Source organism: Mauremys reevesii, linkage group 11, assembly GCF_016161935.1.
Source record: "Mauremys reevesii isolate NIE-2019 linkage group 11, ASM1616193v1, whole genome shotgun sequence".
In the NCBI taxonomy this organism is placed as follows: domain Eukaryota; kingdom Metazoa; phylum Chordata; order Testudines; family Geoemydidae; genus Mauremys; species Mauremys reevesii.
Genome location: NC_052633.1, coordinates 71,381,840 through 71,399,571, shown reverse-complemented (window position 1 = coordinate 71,399,571; position 17,732 = coordinate 71,381,840). Strand labels below are relative to the sequence as shown.

The 17,732-nt window shown below is 42.3% G+C and overlaps 1 long non-coding RNA gene across 1 annotated transcript; it reads right to left on the bottom strand.

Moving 5' to 3' along the window:
* Positions 1–3,789: 3,789 nt before the first annotated feature.
* Positions 3,790–17,516, bottom strand: LOC120374225. The gene is made up of 3 exons (XR_005585947.1): positions 17,466–17,516; positions 15,886–16,010; positions 3,790–3,946 (listed from the first exon to the last, which is right to left on the bottom strand). It is a non-coding gene; the product is annotated as an uncharacterized LOC120374225 (long non-coding RNA).
* Positions 17,517–17,732: the final 216 nt, after the last annotated feature.

The window sequence follows — 17,732 nt, the reverse complement described above, 5'->3', positions numbered from 1 at the left end:
TCCAAATGTTTTCAAGTTTATGAAAGCAGTTTGCTGCTTTTGATATTCATTGCTTGACATCTAGTGAGAAAGAGAGAGAGGTATCTGTGATACATCCCTATATGTGTGTGCAAATGAAGGGGAAGAGAGGTGTGCATTTGCAGAAGTACTTCTACTGCATCCTACTTTGAAAATCTGATCTTTAGTGCTATGCTTTTGTATAACATTTGCATTTCCCGACACCAGAACTACTACTACTAATAGTAATATTTAGTGTTAAAATAGAGCTCTTTTGATACTAGGTCCCAAAGCATTTCATACAAGTCAGTGACTGTAATTAGATACAAGTTGTACAGATGGGGAAACTGAGGCACCTAAACATCCTCTACTTCTGGTTGCACGGTGACTCAGTGGCAGTCAAAAACTAGTGTCTCCTAACTTCCAATTCTATTTCCTACTTGAAGGTGAAATCCACATCTGTGCAGACAGGGGTGGCTCTAGCCATTTTGCCACCCCAAGCATGGCAGCATGCCGTGGGGGGCACTCTGCCGGTCGCTGGTCCCGCAGCTCTGGTGGACCTCCCGCAGGCGTGCCTGCGGATACTCCACCGAAGCCATGGGACCAGCGGACCCTCTGCAGGCATGTCTGTGGGAGGTCCACCGGAGCCACCTGCCGCCCTCCCGGTGACCAGCAGAGCGCCCCCTGTGGCATGCCACCCCAAGCACGCACTTGGTGTGCTGGGGCCTGGAACCGCCCCTGTATGCAAAGATCCAGGACAAAGTTAAAGCATCATTTTAATCCCACTAGGATTTACATGGATCTTAAGTGCTCCATAAGCCTATGACTGGGTTAAAGGTAATAATTGGAGATATACCTATCCCCTAGAACTGGAAGGGACCTTGGAAAGGTCATTGAGTCCAGCCCCCTGCCTTCACTAGCAGGACCAATTTTTGCCCCCAGATCCCTAAGTGGCCCCCTCAAGGGCTGAAATCACAACCCTGGGTTTAGCAGGCCAATGCTCAAACCACTGAACTATCCCTCCCTCCCTCCTTTAAGGGCCAGGAGGCCCAGATCCAGTCAGTCCTGTTCAATAAGCCCACTCTGCTACACCTGTGCAGAGTGTGGGACTTAAAAAGAGGAGAGCCCAGCAACTGAGAGCAGGCTGGGGAGGATGGTGGACAGGCTGATATGGGACCAGAATTTGGGCTCGTGCTAGCTTGAGGAACTGGAAGACCTGAGAGAACCAGAGAATCCTGAAGAACCAGGAGACCTGAGAGGCCAAAGGCCAAAGCTGGGATGTCTGGGCCTGGACAAAGGAGGCGTGTAAAGAGTCAGCCCAAGAGAAGTCATAGGCTTGTGAGCTGAGCTAGAACTTGGGGGCTGAGGAAGGAAAAGAAAAAAGCTCAGCAGGTAAAGGCTGATAGGAGAGGAGAGGGGACAAGCTACTCCTGTCTGGGGGCAAGACGCTCCTGGCCTTCAGCTAGGCTATTTTAGCACTGTGGCTGGCCAGAACCCTTCGTAGGAGGGAGGCCTCATCTGAATTGTTGGGTTGACGAGAGGCCAGGTATCTGTTGATGAGTGTTGAGACACACCATTGCATTGGGGGCCCACCTGTAAGGAAGGCGACTTAAGGCTGAGACCAGCAAGGCCGACGACTCATTTGTTTTGGTGGTGGTGTTTCTGGATTTGGACTCTGTTACCCCAGAAGGGGTTGAAGTCTCTAAAGTGCCTTGACTGAAGCTCCAAGTCCTCTGTCTGCAGTAGGTCAAAGAATGTAGTGTGGAAATGGAGGCAGGGAAGCTGCATTGCCCCACTATACCACAAGGAGGCACTCTAGGATGTTGAGCCTTGTAACAAAGCCTTATACTGGCTCTCTGTGCAGTGGTAAATTTCACCCCAAATGTCCTTTTGATTGAGCTATTGATAGATAGATACAATATTCTAAACAATGATTATTAATTGTATAGCAACCTGACTGGCAAATATAAAAAAACAGATGGGAATAAACACTACTTGGCTGCAAATTGGCTGAACATCAAATTCCTGTCCTTCCCTAATCCTACCTTTGTCTCACTTTCACTCATGCATAACTGGGCTTTCATTCAGACAGGAATTACATATTTTTATTTGGAGTCCCCGTCAACCTTTCCATTTAAACTGTCCTCCTGTTCATACAACCAGTCCTGTGAATCTTATCATAGCAGTTCCCCAGACATGCTATCAGCATTCTTCAAACACAGATGAAGAAGCTAAGAGGAAAGACAATTGCTTGCAATAATTTTGGTATGGAGAAAGTGAATAGAGAAGTGTTATTTTCCCCATCACATAGCACAAGAAACGGGGATCAGCCAATGAAATTTATAGGACGCAGGTTTCAAACAAACAGACAAGGACTTCTTCACACAATACACATACATAGTCAACCTGTGGAACTCATTGCCAGGGGATTTTGTGAAGGCCAAAAATATAACTGGGGTAAAAAAAGAAATAGAGATGTTCATGGCGGATAGGTCCATCAATGGCTCTTAGCCAAGATGATCAGGGATGCAATCCCGTGCTCTGGGTATCCCTAAGCCTATGACTTCCAGACGTTGGGACTGGACAGGGGATGAATCACTCAATAATTGCCTTCTTCTGTTCATTCCTTCTGAAGCATCTGGCACTCATCACTGTCAGAAGACAGGGTATTAGGCTAGATGATCTGACCCAGTATGGCCATTCTTACTCTTTTTTTCCTCTTTCATTAACAAACTGATTCTGCCAAAGGTCTTCAGCTGAAAAGAAGCTAATAAAATTGAAGAGAATGAGTTTTCATTGTGCCAGGTTAAACAAGAGCAATTGACAGCTTGGAAATACTGCAATGTTTAAATACACAGTATTATCTCCATGAGATTAACCAATAAAACATGTTTTCCTTTAGTAAGATAATAGGAAAATAGCAAGTTAGCAACATTGATCACTGCAATATTGTAGATCAGGATATAAAAAACAACAGTAAGATGTTTAGGAGGAATAATTACAGTGCCAACTAATAAGGGCTGTGTCAGCAAAAACAATAAGACAATTACAAAGAAATATCACTTAAAGACAGTAGGAAAAAATGGGATTTTATTTGAATGCATTGAAATTATATAAACAAGCAGTTTTTCAATTCCAGCCATGTTATAAATTTTATCTGCTTAAATTCATCCAAGCTATTGCATGCTGCCACTAGAATGAAATATTAGCAATAGAATCGCCATTCTAGTTAGTCTCCATTCAACCCCAAACTTTAATAGAAATAACCTGTCGGATTTGATTGAGTGTGATATCACTATAGGAGCCTTGAATTTAAACTTGGAGGATAAGGAAAATTGCATGGTTTGTAAAGACAGCTTTGACTAGAATGGAAATTTCACTCCAATCCCATCTTGCTGTCAAGAAGCCACTTCTAATACTTCCATAAAGCAATTTGCCTTCAAAGAAAACATAACCTGGAAATAAAAAATAAAAAATAAACACACCCAAACTTTCTAATCTCCTTTGAGTTTAATTTTCTGTTTTACATTTTCTCAGATTAGCTTCGAAGGATAAAAAATGACGAAGATTCATTCCGATTGGTTATTAAACTGCTGCTGAGTTATCAGATACGTTCATTTGAGTTACCATTTCAATCCTTTAAGAGGAGAGACAACACCAAAACGGAGTGAGTCACAAATTAATGATAGGATTGGCGAATTAAAGACCCACTTTTGAAGTCACAAGGAAATTTATTTCAAAACTAAACCATTTTTATAATCGCATTCTCTGAGCAAAATCTGAAATGGGACTTGAAATGAAAAAAAATATGGATATAATGTCTTGGTCCTCCTAGAAATACTGCTGCTTAAACTGATGCTTGTAGAATAAAATGCTGGTACATACTACCTAGCTCGATGTTGCTTGGGGAAACGGCACAGTGAGATCGCTCAGGCTGCAGTTGGTGAACCTGAAGGGAAATGCAATTTTAGTGACAGATGTGGGAGGCTGATCAATTGCTATACTAACATTGAGGGATTTCTTGTGAGAGATGCATTATGCTACATAAGCAGATAATGGCCTAGTAACTACAAGAAATGGACAACTTCATTTTTTTTATAACAATTCCGCAGGATCCCACCAGCCAACCTCTCTGTCTTTCCTTTAATTTTATTAAAAGTTGTAAGCAGTGAAGGTTGATAGCTCATACATTTTAAGGCCAGAATGGACTGCTCTAATGACTTTGTCTGACCTCCTGCAGAACACAGCCCATAGAATTTCACCTCATAAGAACAGGTTCCCTCATGAGATTTCCTTTGCTTTCTGTTAAGGTGAAATTCTTGGGAGGGAATGGCCTTTCTAACTGTCTACTGGCATTGCTGGTCTAGGCTAGCTTCATGGAATACAGTAGCGTGTGAACATGATCAACTATCTAAAAGAAAAGTCCACAAAACCCAGCCTGTCTCTTCTTCAACCAAGTCAAGTAGAACTTGGATAAGTGACAACTGAGGGAAGTGGACATATTGAGTGGCTACAAGCCAATTTGGGCCTGGTCTGTGGAGCCTGTGGCTCTGTGAGCATTATGCACTATATTTCTAAAGCTTTGGGCTTAGTTATTGAGGCTGAGTTTTGTGAAAGCCAAAATGTCTGTAATCTAGATTTTTTTTTTAATGTGAGAACAGAGGGGGCTGGAGCTTCCCTCCATGGTGGGCAAGACCAGGTCAAAACTGGAGACAGAGTGAAATCTCTGTCTGGGGACTCATTGCCAAGGATCCTGAGCACAATGCTTGGGAAAAGAAAGACCTCCCCAATCCCAGACCATCCAATTCCTTCCAGATTATAGGTTTTCAGAGCCTAATATGACTATACAGAGGAAACCCCTTTCCTCATTCCCCTGTCTGCTGGGCAAGGGCAGACAATCAAAACTGTTCCACTTGCTCAAGGACCGCTTACTCCAAATTCTGGGATTGAATCCTCAGGACTTGCCTGCTCAAACTTCACCTACTTTCCCAGCTAGAATTCTTTGTCAACACCCAGCTTCAAGTGGAACAGCCCTACTGGAAGGATATGCCCAGCTTTGGTGTTGTTTATTCTGACCTATGTGCATTGTTTACAAGTCCTTGAACACTGTGTTCTGTGAAGAGGTAGGTTCATTTTTTCAGAAATACACTGTTTTCACCTCTTCTCCAGCTGAGATAATATTTTATGTGGTTACAAGAAAGAGAATGCTTATGTTGAAGCTCATATGCATCTTTCACTTTCTACCAAACCACCTCAGTATGGGTACAAATGGCACACAGAGTGTGTCCAAGCAAAATGGTATATTCCTGCAGACAATAGGGCCAGATTGACATCAATGGAGCTACACAGAATTACACCAGATATGCATCTGGCCCTAAATGTCCACATGGGTTAATTAATGCACACATAGAATCATAGAAGATTAGGGTTGGAAGAGTCCTTAGGAGGTCATCTAGCCCAAACCCTTGCTCAAAGCAGGACCACCACCAACTAAATCATCCCAGCCAGGGCTTTATCAAGCCGGGCATTAAAAACCTCGAAGAATGGAGATTCCACCACCTCCCTAGGTAACCCATTCCAGTGTTTCCTAATATCCAACCTCGACCTCCACCACTGCAACTTGAGACCATTGTTCCTTGTTCTGTCATCTGCCACCACTGAGAACAGCCAAGCTCCATCCTCTTTGGAAGCCTCCTTCAGGTAGTTGCAGTGGCGTAGCCAGGTTTTCAGCGTAGGGGGAGCAAAAAACATTAAAAAGGCGCCCCCCTCCTTGGTTCCCCCTCTGGCCACGCCTCCAGACTGGACCACCTCCGCCCCCCGCTCACCTTCCCTCCTGCGTTGCTGCCTGTCCCCAGCTCCTGTCCCAGTGCTTGGCTGTGCCTGCACCGGCCGGCAGGCGCAGCTTCCATGCCGGTCTGCCGCCCCGCGGCTCCTCCGGCTGTGTGGGTGTCAGCACCGGCCGGCAGGCACCGCTTCCGTGCCTGCTGGCCTGAGGGGAAGCGGCTGCTTCCACTGAATCCCGCCCACTACACTACTGGGTAGGTGAAGGCTGCTATCAAATCCCCCCTCACTCTTCTCTTCTGCAGACTAAACAATCCCAGTTCCCTCAGCCTCTCCTCGTAAGTCATGTGCCCCAGCCCCCTAATCATTTTTGTTACCCTCCACTGGACTCCCTCCAATTTGTCCACAACCTTTCTGTAGTGGGGGGCCCAAAACTGGATGCAATACTCAAGATGTGGCCTCCCCAGTGCTGACTAGAGGGGAATAATCACGTCCCTCGATCTGCTGGCAGTGCTTCTACTATTTACATATTTTCTTAAGTGGCTTCAGTTATAGTTTACAAGTGGAGTAATTCTAAAATGTTGTGATGGGCTACAGGGGCCACTATCTATTTAAAAAAACAACAACAACAACCATCAAATATCAGCATTGGGTCTCTACTAAGCCCTGATCCAGCAAAACACTTAAGCATATCCATAACTTTAAGCTATGTGAATTGACATCAGTGGAGCTACTGAGCTGCGCAAGGTTATACCTATTTAAGTGCTTTGGAGGCTTGGCGGCTAAATGAATAGGCATCAAAGCAGGTCATGAGTTAGCTGTGTTGCATAGGAGGCATTGGTTAAATGGTAAAATTGTTTCTAAAGCCATCAGTAATTAGTGTCAACAATCGGTTTCTCTTTGCATAGGAAACTTTGCAGTTAATTCAACAAAGACAGATTAATAAAAGCATTCTTTTGTTGTCATCTCTCTAGTGGTACTTTCCTTGTAGTGGACAATTGAAAATATCCTCCTAAGATACAGTTTTCCATCTTTTAGAGTCTAGTTCTATTCATGATAGGCAGGCCAATTCAAAGCAGCCCTGCTTCTCTCCTCCGCCTCTGAATAGGAGCATTTTCATCTTCTTAAACCGCATTTGTTGAAACTTACGAGAAAAAAGGCAAACTCATCTCCCCACATTGTGAAGGGCACACACAAAAAAAAACCCATACTGGACAGATATCCCTGGAAAGCAACAGGAAGGGGAAAAAAGCAGCAGCAGCAGTTCATCAAGGAGGAAGGGTTTGCTTGCTGAGTTATTCAAGTCTCCTCGGAGTTCTCAAGTCCCAATTAAATAGCAGACAGCTGGTCATTTCCTTTGATAAGTGAGGAGGCAGTTGCTCTGAGGAAGGTGGAAAAGCAGAACTTGAAGCTTGAAACAGGCAATACGCTATATTGCTGCTGACTCAGGTCATCTTTCTGATGGGCAGCAGGCACTGGAAAAACTCCACTTGTGATTCATTTCCTTTACAGTGGTTTCTAGCACAAGTGTTAAGGCATCTTAATAGATATGGGAGAAAATATCATGGCTAGAAGTTGAACTGTATATGCATGAGCATGACTTGCATTGGCAGTTATGCAGGTTAAGGTTCAACCTTCATGTTGCTGGGCTCAGGGAGAATTCCCCCACCCCGCACCCTATAATGTATAACATTGCTCATTGAAATCAATGGGGCTAAAGACATGCTTAAAACCCTTAGCTAGGTTTATTATGGGGGAGTTGCTAGCTGCAAATTTCTGATTTAGATACAAACTTGCCCAAGTTTCATGGATATTCTTGCTTAACCCATTGCAGTGTGAGGGGTTGGCCATAACATTTAATCTCCTTTTTCCAGACGTGCATGTGCACTGACTTAATGTTCATGTGATTAGGCTCATTCTAATGCCTGGTCCCAATGATTATACTGGCCTGTTCCTTTATCCTAGCTTTCTCCTTTATGTCAAGTGGCAGAGATGTGAGTTTTGGGGACTGGTAGTTCCAAGTTTGATGCCTGACAATAGCTGCGATGTCTGGATAAATGTAGTCATGGTCCATTTTATTGGAAGTATGGATTTTGGTACAGGCCCATCTCCATTAACTTAATGAATTGATCACTGTTGGAGGCAGAACAGCAGACTTGATCCTACAACACTAGGGGAGGTGGCAATTACTAAGCCTGGGATTTTCAAAGGGGCCTAAGAGAGTTAGGTCCCTAAACCTAGAATTTTCAAATGCAAAACTTTGAAATCAACCAATGAATTCATCATAACATGCTAAATCCGTAAGCCAGGAGTGCATACACTCCCGTGATGGAAGACAATTGGAGTGATGCCTGAATATATCCTTTGGAAAGCACTTTGGGATCTTCATGGATGTGAGGCAGCTTCCATTTATTTTAGACTCTCTAAAATAATGTTTTTCAGTACACATAAGGATCCTCCCACAAAATGATCTCCAAAGAGCATTAATGACATAGGTCCAGATTTGTAAAGAGACTTAAGCATTGCTGCGTGCAGCATTACAACTCCTAACTGCTTCAGGAGGCCAATTCTCATTTTCAAAAAGTATTTAGGCATTTAGAAGCCTGTCAAAGGCATTTTGATTCCTAAGTGCCTAAATCCCTTTAGAAAATGAGACTTGGTCTCCTAAATCAGTTAGGCATTGCAACACTGAGCACAACAATATGTAAATACCTTTAAAAATCTGGGCCTGGGACGCCTAAATCACATTTTCAAAAGTGACAGTCAAAGAGATTTACGCACCGAAGTAGCTGAAAGTTGCTTTTGAAAATAAGATTTAGGCGGCTAAGTAACTTAAGCACATTTGATAATTGTACACATTGGCTTCCCTACAACTGTGTTATATGCAAAAGGAAACAACTGAGTTGTCTTATTTTACAAATAACATGTACAAGAGTCTAATGGGAATAAAACTGGAGCAGATCAGCAGTACTACACTGCAACTGCAAATTTATAAATCACATTGAAATTCAACATGGTGATTGTTTAGTATGTGTTAATAAAATGCCCCAGGAAGACAATATAGAAGAGATTGGATGAAGATTCTATTAGAGGGGGAAGAAAAGGACATTCAGTTGCTCTTTATAGCACATAATACAATTTTTTTTTTATGGATTTAAAACTGCCTAATGGCTTTTTCCTCTGAGGAATTCATCACCTGTTCAATCATTTACACTCTGGTTAACAGTGCTGCAGTATCATCCACATGCTATAAAAATTGCTCTAGTTTAGCAGAGTCTCTTGCGCTTTGATTTATCCTTGCAAGTCTCTTCTTGCTGATACTTTCTTGGTGAGTCGAAAAAAATGAGACGAGAGACTCTTGGAGTTGTTTCTGAGCACTAAATCACCGGCACTGGACATTCTAGGAAATAGGGAAAAAGTCTGTCACATTGAAATTGTGGGATTTCAGTGTTCATGAAAGTGAGTGAATGGCAGGAGTGACTAATGACGTTCTCCAGCGATACAAAGAAAAGGCATAGGCTATCAGAGGAAATGGGTCTCAAGTTACTGGAGGGAAAGGGAAACTAGACTGTATTTCACCAAGTGAAAGAGACAAAGTAGTTCTGGGGAAGCAGGAGGCCCAATGCTCTGGAAAAGTGCTGGATTCGCATCAACCAGAACAATATTCCTTTATCAATCAGCAATTTTATTACGAGAACATTTTTCCATGCACCCTCATCTTAAATATGTATTGGACTCCTGAGGATGCTAGAAATTATATGACCAAATTGATGAGTGAATAAATCAAGGAAGTAGAACTAGATGGCTCAGAAGATTCGGAATGGGTTTGAGACCCTTCTAGATCATTGATTCATATCCTTTGCATCATGGAAGCTACTGAGAGTTGTTGCCATGTATTCAGTTGAGTTCATAAGATGGTGTATGCAGTATTGCAGCTGTGTCGGTCCCAGGACATGAGAAAGACAAGGTGGGTGAGGTGGTATCTTTTATTGGACCAACTTCTGTTGACGAGAGAGACAAGCTTTCGAGCTACACAGAGCTCTTCCTCAGGTCTGGGGAAGGTACTCAGAATGTCACAGCTAAATATGGTACAATCAAACAGATAGTTTAGCATAAGTAATTAGCACATCTTTAAGGGATTCTTCCAGGTGAAGTGACCTGTTGACAACAAGGGTGTTATAGGACAAAGGGGGGTTAGTGGGTTACAGATTGTTGTAACAAGCCATAAATCCAGTGTCTCTGTTTAGCCCATGATTTTTAGTGTCAAACAAAGCTATGAATTTAAGCTCCCCGCCTCGTCTTTTGGAAGTGTTGTGCAGGTTTCCACTGAGGAGGAGGACTGATGGGTCAGCTATAAAGTGATTGCTTGGTGAAAAGTGTTCACCCACAGGTGGCGGAGTGTTTTTGGTTTTTATACTTTTCCCGTGTGAGTTCATTTGAGAGCGGAGTGATTACCTGGTTGCACCTAGATAGTTGCTATTGGTGGCATTTAGTGAATGGGATGGGGTGCACCACATGTTGTGATAGACATGTGTAGGACCACTGGATCTTGAAAGGTGTGTTGAGAGAACTTGGGAATTTTCAATCCAATTCACAAAAAACAACACTGAAGCTTGTGCCCTCAGGAGAGCGGCAAAGGCATCTGAATTTCCTTCTTGGAGTAAAGGCTGACCATCCAATAGAGGATTCAAGAAGGTTGGGGCGGGGTGGAGGGGACAGGGGTCAGCAGGCTGCATTCGTGGCACCTACATTGCAGTTGTTCTGAACAGTGCTGATTGTAACTGCCACATCATGAGGAAAAATATATGAACATATGTAATGTCTTTACAAAACCGTTTCTGGGACCATGAACTAAAATGCACTAATCATAATTGTACAGAGTCACTACCGGCCTGAGTTAAGGTGGTTTGGGTGCCTGATCTGAGCATTTCCAGACCTTCGCGTGCTTGGATTTCTGCTGAGTTGCGCTTTAATTCTGAATCTCCTGGATTTCCAGTGTTTGTTCGAGGGAGAATGTTTTCATTACCAAGATCATTTGGGACAAAAAAAAAAATGGACTGACACACTGGGTGATCAATTTCTTAACGGACCAGATTTTTCATTCATTTTAACTCACAAATGAACAGATTTACCTGCAAATTCTCAGACACGGAATTCTGTGCTCGAACAACAAGCAGTTAACATTTTGGGGGAGAAAATGCTGTATTCTTCATACATAACACAAAGGGTGAATTCTTGCTGCAAGGGCAAAACTCAGTTCAGCCTGAACTATGGAGCCATAGCTTCTGCCACTATCGTGTATGTACACCACATCTATTTGATTTGTGTGCGTATCTATAGCCAATAAGATTAATGTTGCGTTAATCTGACCACTAGCACATAAAGCCTGAGGCCATTGCATACTGCTGTTTAACAACAAGAATACTGTGCCATCTACCCTCCAGTGAGCATATCTTCTAGTCTCTATCTGGCAGCTGACAGCAGCTCACACTGGAGATGTACCACGGCATTGGGAAGGAGCCAGCATAAAGAGTGACTTATTAAACGAGCTAATGTCATGTAAGCCCAGGCACTAAAAGCAGCATCATGAACCATTGTCAGGTTTCCATAAACAGGGAGTAGACCAAATCTTGGGCACTATAAACACATAAGAACTCATAAAGAACAATAGTAGGTCACTGGGTCATCTCATGTCTCCTACTGCTTTGCCTTTCTCCCCCCTTCCGATTCATCCAGGGCTTTCTGTACTTTGTCTTAAAAAAAAAATCCGTTTCCTACATTGACTGCTGCTCTTTACTTGAGAGCTCATGCGGATAACTTATCTTTTATGTTTACTTCCCTTTGGGCAATGCTCTAGTTTCTCGGTAGCTTTCCCCCCCCTTTTCATTGCTCAGATTGGAGTATATATTTTATTTGTTTGGTTTTGTTGGTTGGTTGGTTGGCTGGCTTTGTTCCATCCCCGGTAAATGTCAAGACTTGGGCTTGTTATTTTCAATCCATTTCATGTTTATTTTTTTAAAAATGGTCTGAATCCTGTTTTTCTTACATTTTAATACACCAGCCATGACTGTTTGGGCTTTTTTAGCGAGACAAGCTTCAGAGAGTTCAGCATTTTATGAACATTTTCAACCTCGCAAATCTACTTTTTTATCTCGTAATTTAAACCTGCTGTTCAATGTGTTTCTTATACTCCTTCTGTGACTCAACCACAAATGAATTTCTCCCATTTGCTCCCAGCAAATGGACTTAGGCTCAGATATTTAAAGGTATCTAGTGCCTATCTCTCATTTATGTCCATGGAAGATAGGTGCCTAGGTGCTTTTGAAAATCCCAATTATATGTCTATAATTAGGTGCCTTTGAAGGCACCAAAATACCATTAAAGATCTGGACCCTGGCCTCTTAAGTCAAGTGCTAGTGTTCCATGTTGCAGCGGTGAATGTCTGATTTACCTTTAAATCTGTTTGCTGGTCTAATATCATGCAAGGTGGGGCTTAGTTTTAATATTTAGGGTTTGTCTGTTTGATCAGAGATGTTGAATCTGATTCACCTGCCTACTTGATGTGAAAAATCTTGGATAACCAGTTGGTTGACTTTCCCCAGATCTTTATAAAGGAACAACAGAGGGTACAAGAGAGGTGAAAAGGGGGTTTAAAGAAATGCACAATGGTTAGACTGTGATCCACTAACAGCTAGGGATCAATCCAAACCTTTAACTTGAGCAGAGAGAGCAAGAAGGGAGCTTCTGTGTAGAGTGAGTTGTCAGTATTAGGACAAAAAGATTGTGGTGGGTTTGGAGACTTTGCCAGTTGTTGGGCAGAAGGAATGTTGCCAAAAGGTGACTCTGGGAAAGCTGAAAAAAAGCTGAAGGAGAAACCTTTCCTAGCGAAGGGCTGTGGTGGCTTCAGAGAAGGGTAGCATAGAGCTGGGAATGATGAAGAAAGCATTTGTAAAATATATATATATATATATATTCCATCCCTATTAAAAGGGGATGGGATTTGACTCTGTGGTAAGAGCTTTACTCTTGATGGGGTAGTGGGCTTTAGATTGGTTTTACACAAATCTTATATTAGGCTGCTGGTAAAATGGTCTCCCTGCCTAGCAACACGGGGGGAGAAATTTTGGTGCCTCCAGCTACTTTAAAATCTCCCTATGAACTGTCTGAAAGAATGAAATAATAAGTCTGCTTGAGTGTGTCACTGAGTAGTGGTTTATTTACACAGTTATTCCAGTCCTGTGCCTTGCTAGGAGTGGTAGAAGGAAGTAAAAGATATTTCAGGACAAAATACAATTAGATGTTCAGCTTCCATTCTAGGCAAAGAGATTTAGAAGAGCCAGGAGAAGTGTATGTTGTAGAAACTTAGAGGCTGGGGAAATGCAGGGCAACTGGAGATAGGAGTCAAGGTAAAGACAATTTCTTACATGGAGACTGAGTATAACAAGGAGCTCAATCTTCATATTTTTTTAAAATTGATCCTGTAAATCCTGTAAGCCTTGAACTCAGGGAAGACGGTACAGGAGCTCTTAACAAGCTCCTGAAACTGTCTCTTTTTTTTAAAAGTACAACGTCTAATCTATCTCCTGAAAGATGGAAGTATACAAAAGTGCATCCTAAATTAAAAATCCTCAGTGACAAAGGGATCAGCATCAGAGCTACCATCTTTGTCATGGATTCATTATGGATGGTGGCTCTGATTTTGAGGCCTTTGTGGCTGAGGATTTTTAATTTGACATACACTTTTGTCAATTTCCAGCTATACCATAAACATTAAGAAAGGGACGCAGCTGACCCGCATAACTCCTATTGTATCATCTTCAACTCCCCTTACCTTTCGGGTGTTAATTAACTTAATCAAAGGAGATAAGGGTTGGAAGAGACCTCAGGAGGTCAACTAGTCCAACCCACTGCTGAAAGCAGGACCAACACCAACTAAATCATCCCAGCCAAGGGTTTGCCAAGCCGAGCATTAAAAACCTTTAAGGATGGAGATTCCACCACCTCCCTACGTAACCCATTCCAGTGCTTCACCACCCTCCTAGTGAAATAGTTTTTCCTAATAGCCAACCTAGACCTCCCCCCTACAACTTGAGACCATTGCTCCTTGTTCTGTCATCTGCCACCACTGAGAACAGCCGAGCTCCATCCTCTTTGGAACCCCCCTTCAGGTAGTTGAAGGCTGTTATCAAATCCCCCCTCATCCTTCTCTTCTGCAGGTTAAATAACACCAGTTCCCTCAGTCTCTCCTCATAAGTCAGGTGCCCCAGCCCCCTGATCATTTTTGTTGCCCTCCACTGGACTTCCTCCAATTTGTCCACATCCCTTCTGTAGTGGAGGGCCCAAAAATGGACGCAATACTCCAGATGTGGCCTCACCAGTGCTGAATAGAGGGGAATAATCACTTCCCTTGATCTGCTGGGAATGCTCCTATGAATGCAGCCCAATATGCTGTTAGACTTTGTGGTAACAAGGGCACACTGTTGACTCATATTGAGCTTCTCATTCACTGTAATCCCCATGTCCTTTTTCTGCAGAACTGCCGCTTAACCACTCGGTCCCCAGCCTGTAGCAGTGCATGGGATTCTTCCCTCCTAAGTGCAGGACTCTGCACTTGTCCTTGTTGAACCTCATCAGATTTCTTTTGGCCAATCCTCCAATTTGTCTACGTCACTCTGGACTGTATCCCTACCCTTCAGCGTATCTACCTCTCCCCGCAGTTTAGTGTCATCTGCAAATTTGCTGAGGGTGCAATCCATCCCATCATCCAGATCATTAATGAAGATGTTGAACAAAACTGGCCCCAGGACCGACCCTTGGGGCACTCCGCTTGATACTAGCTGCCAACTAAACATCTAGCCGTTGATCACTACCCGTTGAGCCCAACGATGTAGCCCACTTTCTATCCAACTTATAGTCCATTCATCCAGTCAATAGTTCTTTAACTTGCTAGCAAGAATTAAGAAATTAAGAATTAAGAAAACCTTAATGTTTTTAATGCATTTTGGTGTACAACTCATTTGTGTGCAGCTGCCTTAGGTTTAGTGCGTGTGGTCACAGGTCAGATCTTAATTATGGTTCTGAATAAAAGAACAAACTGCATACAAGGTTATGCTTAATTTGTTTTCGTTTAAAAAATAGTTTCTCTATAGGCAGAACACATGTTTCTTACTAGAATCTCATGCAACGTTGCCAACTCTGGTGATTTTATTACCAGTCTTACAATCATAGTTTTTCTTAAGGTCCCAGCTCCCGGAGTCATATGATTATGTGAGGCTCTCAGCTTTCTGTTTAAAAATAGTAATTTTCTAGCTCTCAACATGGTGAAGAAAAACTTAGCAATGTGACCCTTAATCAAAAACCAGAAGGCAAATAAAAAAGCTGTTTTTTAAATCTAATCATTTTTAAGCCAGACTCATGAGTTCTGGGGAACCTTATTCATGGGATTTTAATGCTTGGAGTTGGCAAGACTGCTTGTGGCTTAGATTATCAAAAGTGACAAAGTGATTTGGGGGAAATCTCAGTTTTTAGAGGGTCAACTTGAGACACCGTGCAGTGGCCTGATTTTCACAACGCGCTGTGTGTCTGACTCTCTGAAAGACATGTCCCTTTAACATGCCACACCTGGAAGCACTCAACATCCCTAGACAACTTTAAAAATGTAGGGCCATCGATTTAATTCACGGGTGAAGGCAGGAACTCCAAACTTCTGAAAAACCCCTCTGACTCCTTAGCGCTAAGGGAGAGTTACATTAACCCTTCTCCTGCCATTTCATGTTGCAGCATAAAACTAGTTCTATTTTTTTGAAGTGCAGACCTGTCCATGCATTATTGACACACACAATACATGCAGCAGGCAGCATTTAAGGAGTAACTGGTTGTCTTGTGTCTCAGGCAGATGAGGGATCAATGAAGTAAGTGCATTTAGATATAGGCTTTAGCCAGTGGTTTAAGACACTAGCAAGCGGAGCTGTGATAAACTCCATGTCTGAGTTTCACCAGGGGTGCTACTTTCTCAGGGGGGAATCTCTTACCCATAAGGAAGCATTTAACATACTAGTTTAGAAATAAATTTCCCTCCCATCTAACTGAAGGGCTTTTCCCCCTTACTTTCCTTTTTGTCCTTGGGCCAGATCCTCGGCTTCTCTATTGCAGTCAGAGGATCTATGACAGTTTACATGAATTGTCTCCATCAGTGTCTTTATCCAGAGGGATGCCTGTTTCTGGAACTGTTTCTGTAGAATGAAAGGTAGCATTGAAGACAGCACTCTGCTATGCAGTGTCAAATTTTTTTTTAAATGTCAGATTTATTTGTGCAATGATGCAATTTAGCCTCCTGCTGTGCAAATAAGGGGACTGATTTACATTTATATACAAATTAACAGCGCGGTTGAGGCTGTTTTATCTCTAAGCATGAATTACCAGCTGCATGCAGCAGCAGACGACACGATTTCCTTCTGATTTCCTCCAAATGGCTATTGATAATGACACTTTGCTGAAACAATGGGAAGAAGCTCTCTCACAATTAAATAATAAGGCACGCCAAATGGGGCATTATTGCCTAACGCCCCGTATCCCTCCTCACTCATTTGGTGCAGAAATGTATGTTAGGTTGAACCTCTCTCATAAGATGTCAGTGTTCCTCAGGTTGATTCATGTAGCTCTACGAAAACAACAAGTTGACTAGCTTAGCTGAGGGTCTGGATAAATATAGTTAATAGATATTAAGACATTGTGATTAGCTAGTCTGACCTCCTGCACAGCAGAATTTCATCCAGCAGGCTAAGTGCAGGAATGGCTGGACGAGAGCACTGCATTTAGCAAAAGCATCCAATCTTGATTTAAAGACTTCATGGATGATAGGGTTACAGCACTGGCCAATCTGGTGGAGTTCCTTTGGACTGGCAGAAGTCAGTGGAATTATTCTGGATTTATACCAGCGTAAGTAAGATCAGACTTTGGCTTTTTATGTCTTCATTGGTCCGTAAAGCACCATGCTTAACTATAATCCTTTATAAATATTAAATAATAATGCTGGGATCATGGGATAGATGTCAATCTGAGTTATGGCAGTACAAATCTGAAGCAACTCCATGGGATCAGTGATGTTATCCTGGATTCACCCCAGTTTAATGAAATACTGGCTTTTCATTTACATCAGCTGAGGAAAATCCCATTTCTTTAACTGTAAATCCAATTTCTTCTGTAAACTGCCATGTAAAGCTATGGTGTAAAGCTATAAAGAATAACAACGTAGTTTCAAGTTCCTTAGGGGTTATTATATACAATGAAATAAAATATTGTAATCGTTATAAGAAAAATATCGACCTTTTAACCCAAATTATTGATCTTCAACTTTTATTTAGCTGTCTCAGCCAATACATAATTATTTTATGGCGTGTGTCATCTGCTAGTCTATACCATATCCTATAACATTACCAGCCTGTGCATCAAGGCATTGCTTTAAAGATGACGCTAAGATTCTCTTTAACCTTATCTTCCCAACTCTTTACAATATTAATCAGAAGAGATGGTATCACAGAGGAGGCTGTTTCCTTCAGTCTATATGTACCTGGCCTCTTCAATCTAGCAGAGAAAGGTATAACACGATCCAACGGCTGGAAATTGAAACTAGACAAATTTGAGACTGGAAATAAGGCGTCAATTTTTAACAGTCAGGAACAAATTACCAAGGATCATGGTGGATTCTGCATCACTGGCAATTTTAAAATCAAGATAAGCTATTTTTATCCCTAAAAGATCTGCTTTAGGAATTATTTTGGGGAAATTCTATGGCCTCTATTACACAGGAGCGCAGCTGAGATGTCACAATGGTTTTATCTGGCCTTTGGAATCTATGCATCTGGGTAGGATTTGTAAAAGGAGAGGTTCACAGAATGTAGGGGATATATTTTCATTAATTTATGAAGGAAAAGAAAAATCAGTTAAGGGATTTT